Below are 5452 nucleotides of genomic sequence, written 5' to 3' on the forward strand. Positions count from 1 at the left end.
TCGCGGAGTGGGAAAGTAGCTATTCCTACGGTGGAGGACATCGTCCTTCGAACCATACTCTTCATGGTGACTCGGGCAGCAGGCTCCTTGGCCAATCACGAGGCCTCGAAGGCCCATCTTCGATTGGCTCTCGAATGTTTAAATCCCACTATATTCAACTGGGCAGTAGCAGTAACAACCAATATGAAGAGACAGTTGAGCAACTACCGACGTGGTGAGTCGAAGCAGTTTGGCTATGGGTCGATTTTAGTCCCGCTCATGCTGGAGCGGGTACCAGCATTACAGCTACAGGACATGGTCGTGGATCCACCTAGAGGCCCCCGAGAGACGAGGGCCAGTCGATGGGGCCATGTCATGCCACGAGGAGGTGGCGGCCAACCAGTGGCATGGGGAGTATACTTCCGAGAGTGGCTGGATCGGCAGACTATTTTTGTGGAGGACTGGCCATATGCTGGCATAGACTTCCGTGGAGACCAAGACATGCCGCTGCCTACTGGAGAGCAGTGGGACGATGGTGGTAAGCCACTTGATCTCTTTTTGATTTTTTATTTTTGTTAATGTTTTTGATTTTTCATGTACATGTCTTAACGATGAATACTATGGTATGAAGATGTAGGACCGACGAGACCCCTTGGTTTGGCCCCAGAGGCACGGAGGGATGCACAGGGCATTGGAGCTCTGGCCCTGGCTCCTCCGGGAGTCGATACGATGGAGACTGTGATACGGAACCTCGAGGGCTTACTGTCAGGGATTCCAGATTACCAGGGGATAGAGGAGGTCCCCATAGCATCTCAGATCCATACAGTGGGGGTAGAACCTAGGATGCACCGCCTTTTGAGGCGGGTGGCACGAGCGGCTGCAGATTATAGAGAGCATAACCCACCCCAGTAGACATCTAGGTCTTTATTTCCTACTGATGGTTTTTTGAGAGACATGTGTCTCAGATGTACCGAGAACACATGCCTTATCTAGACATATACACTTATTTTTTGAGCACCTTGGTGTGCCATACGATATATATATACATATTCCTATGGTTTATTATTGTGCTTTTATGTGCTTGCTTGTATGATGTTTTCATTATAAATTACGCAAATGTCTATCTAATACATGATTATCCAATGCATCAGATAATGTGTTTAATCGTCGTGGAATATGCTGATATGTGATAAAGTCAAAATTCCTTTCTAACAATTTAACACGTAAGTACAACCTTAAAATGTGACGGTCTCTGACGGAATATCGCCCATTGAGCTGATGGACGACAAGTTGAGAGTCTAGGTTAACAACCAATGTACGAATATTGAGATTAATCGCCTCGGCTAATAATTCAATAACAACACTATATGCAGCGACATTGTTTGTAGTACAACCTAAACACACACCCTGAAGATCTATCAACTCACCGTGAGGATCGTAGATCACCCACACCGCAGAGGACAAATTGCGAGTGCTGCGGCAGGCACCATCAGCGAAACCAATATAAGGTGCACCCGACATCTGCACAAGAAGAAAAAACACAATAAGGAGCAATCACGCTTTTCACACCAAGCCAAAAACATGAAAACATACACACACACACACTTGCTAAGACACACACATGTATAAATTGAAGTGCATGAATCATGCATAGTACTTTTTCAAGTACAACCCATTGCGGGGCTTATCAAGAGGATTACCTTCGTAGTCAACTAGCTCGTATGCCCCTTTTTACAACACTCTCTTTACAATGTAAGGGCCTAGCCACATGGGCTCGAGTTTGCCTGCCCCCAGCTTGTCATTTGCTTGGTCGTATAGCAGGACTAGATCTCCCTCAACAAAGGAACGAGGATGAATGGTATGGTCAAAATGAGTTTTGACTCTCTTCTTTTGAGCTTCGATGGCTAGAGAGGCTAAGCGACGAGTCTCTTCTAACTGTTCTAGATAAAGAAGCCGTTCCTCTACCGGAGTAGTGTTGGGAAGCAACTCGACGACTATTTTCAACGAAGGAATTTCACATTCTATGGGAAGGGTAGCCTCCAGTCCATAAACTAGTTGAAATGGAGTGAAACCGGTGGCATCCTTCACAGAGGTTCGGTAGGCCCACAAGGCGGGAAACAACATCAGATGCCAATTAGACTTATGCATGTCAACAGTGTGTTGAAGCATCGTAACCAAAATCTTGTTAACGGCTTCAACCTGGCCGTTAGACTGAGGATAGTACGGGGTTGAACTATCGTGCCGTAAGCCTAGTTGGGTTGTCAACTCGGTCATCATGTGATTACGGAAATGTTTTCCGTGATCTATGACGATGACCTGTGGAACTCCGAACCGTGTAATAACATGATTGAACAAAAACTACGCTGCTGTGTGACTGTCTTCATTTAATGTGGGCATCGCCTCGGCCCATTTTGTAAAGTAATCGATGACAACGATAATCAACCCATGCCCCTTGGCCGAGCGAGGCTTACAAGTTGTATAATCAATGCCCCATTTTGCAAAAGGGCCTATGGTCACTACAGGGTGCAGCGGGGCCGGTGGCGCACGCATCTTCCGCTGGTATATCTGGCATGCATGACATGAACGAATGGCAAGAGTGCAATCTTTAAAAATGGAGGGCCAGAAATAACCAGCGCGAAGGATTTTTTGAGCTGTGGCATATCCGGACATGTGACCACCACAGGCGCCAGAGTGCCAGTCGTTCAAGACTCTCTCAGCTTCCTCGAGGGTAAGACATCGGCGGAGAACGGAGTCCATGCCGAGACGGTATAGGGTGTCCCCTATGATACGATAGGGTTGAGACTGATGGCGGATCCGCCGCCGAGCATCTTTGGATACAGCAGGGTGGAAAGAGGACGTTTGTAAATAAACGATAATATCCCCGTACCAGGGATCGAGGGTGCTGATCAGAAAAATAGTGTCGTCTGGGATATGATCCTCTGAAAGAGAGGGTGCAGAAGGAGATGGCAAAGAACAGAGTAATTCAGCAAAGACCAGAGACTTCTTAGACTTGGCAGCAGTAAATTCCAAGTCAAACTCTTGGAGGATTACGATCCACTTGGAGTATTTGCCCCCCAGCAACTGACGTGACAAAATGTACGTCATCGGGTTGCAGTCAGAAATCACGGTCGTGGTGCGCAACAAGATATAATGCCAGAAGCGTTGTGTTATCTCAAAATCAAGCCCTGGAAGGCTGCAAACTAGGAAGACTTCAAGTAACTATTTCAAACCAATCTTTTGACTAAGGCTTAGCCTCCTTAGCCTGAGAGGGCTCTCTCAAAGGGTTATTGATTTTGACTAATAATAAGATGGCTAACTCTTGTGGAATAACATTGACAAATATGAAGGCTGGACAAACATTAAACTAATTTCCATTGGGCCTATGGAGTCAACAACAACTCAGTAAATAATGATACTGCCTTTACATAGAAGTCAGGGCACTTAGCATTTAGATGTTCAGAACACAACACACATATGGAACCACAGCTCATAAGTGCACACAGGAAGTCAGAGCACAATCAGTGAATTCTGAGTGATTGTACACCTATGCAACTGTAAAAAAGACATAAAGGAAAAGATAACATCATACATTTTGAACATAGAGATCCCTCATGAATCCTGAGAAGTAAAGAAGCTCAAATTATATTACTGAAATCTGTTTTTACATAAGCCAAAACAATGCTTTGTTTTTCAAATTTCCCTTGCTGTTTTAGCTATATATAGAATTCTTATTCTAGTTGATCGAGATTCCTCCTCCAGCATGAGGGGAATTCGATCACTACCTCTATTGACACCTATCAACATTTAACTAACTAATAAATGCAACAAAGTGCTGACTGTAGTTTTTAAGAGTTCTAAATCTACTAGGATTCTAACACCGTGTTATGCTAATAATAGCCTTGATTACAATGGTTCTTGTTCTTTGACATCTGGTTCCCTTCTAGCAGTGGCTGTGATAGATGTTTGTAGCTGCTTGCTGGCCTTTAATATCGTATCCTTTTTCCTCTGCTGAGAAACAGGAAACTGTCCCCTCATGAACCTTCAATATTTAATTGGCTTCAAACACTTTCTTTCCAAATGCAGCATTTATATCCCACAAGCATATTTGTGCATCGTTTGAACCACTTAGTATGTAACCTTCTTTGAGAAGATTCCATGACAAACCATATCCTTCATTAGAATGACCTTTCAATATTGGTTCAGGATTGCAAACCCTTTCTTGAGGAGCTTTTGATGGATGCTTGCTGTAATCAAACATATAAACATCTGGGCTCACTGTCTTCGTTGCAATACCAGTTTGTAGTTGGAGCTCCAGGTGCAGTAGTCAGCTTTTTATTGCTTGTCGCATCTTCTGCATGCTTGACTAATGATGTACCCTCACCAGTAACATGTTGTTTGAAAATTTGAGCCACAGGTTCCAAGCCTTTAGGTATCCTACAAAACAACCTATACATCCTTGAAAGATCATCTACCTTGTCATCTCTTAGCAAGGCATGGCACCCTGAATGCTCCTTCTCCAGAAGTTGACTCTCATACTGGGAAAGCAGTTCATTTTGTACTTTTTCCAGCAACTTTTGTTCACTGCTGGAATGTAAATAATGGAAAACTCTTTCTTTTTCTCGTTTCAGACACTCCTCCGCCTTAAGCATATAATCCGGACAAGAATCTTCTAAAATCCATGATGCAGCCTTTCGAGAATAGTAAGAAGCAGTGTCATCCAACATCGCTGACTCAAAGTCATTTTCATAAGCATCCATGTTACTCATCCCAATCTCCACAAAGATGCCCATAACATTTTTCAGTAAAGCTCGATCAATTTGCTCTCCTTCGCGTTCCCTGTCAATCAGAGTAATCACAACATCCCTTACATTATTCTTAATTTCTTGGTAAACCAGATCACAGAAGCACATGAGACCAACTTCATTTAGTACAAGAAGAGAACACCTTGCAATGAAGTAACGATCCAAGTAATTAAAGAAACGTGAAAGCCACCGAACCATTATTTTGTTGTTGCCAAAACAAAACCTTATTTGCAATTTCAACACATAGATACTCATCACTAAAAGGAGCCATATGTATCCTGCAACTGATGTGAACAATTTAGAAATTTTTCTTCAGTGATAACACGTTGGACGGCACAAATGGCGGCCAATGCCAACTTCTCGATGTAAGTGTAGCGAGTCTCCGTATCCAAGAGGTTGCGGCTGAGATAATATATGACATGTTCATTTCCATCATCATCATCTGGTACGAGAACCATGCCGATAGTAGTATCGGCGACGGCTAGATACAGAGTATAATCACGGTGGTAGTTCGGAGGTCGCAATAATGGAGCAGAGACAAGGAGACCCTTGAGTCGCTCGAAAGACTCCTGAGCGATAGCATCCCAATGGAAGGGGGTATCTCGCTTCAATAACCGTGTGAAACCCTTAGCCACCTCGGCATAGTTCGGAATGAATCGTCTTAAGAAATT

At 43.9% G+C, this 5452-nt stretch overlaps 1 pseudogene; it reads right to left on the reverse strand.

The window, feature by feature from the left end:
* Positions 1–4027: 4027 nt before the first annotated feature.
* On the reverse strand, positions 4028–5036 carry LOC149266845 (cullin-1 pseudogene; annotated as a pseudogene).
* Between the last annotated feature and the right edge of the window lie 416 nt (positions 5037–5452).

Source organism: Pinus tabuliformis, chromosome 6, assembly GCF_031772625.1.
Source record: "Pinus tabuliformis cultivar Carrire ecotype Pingquan chromosome 6, CPIR1, whole genome shotgun sequence".
Taxonomy (NCBI): domain Eukaryota; kingdom Viridiplantae; phylum Streptophyta; class Pinopsida; order Pinales; family Pinaceae; genus Pinus; species Pinus tabuliformis.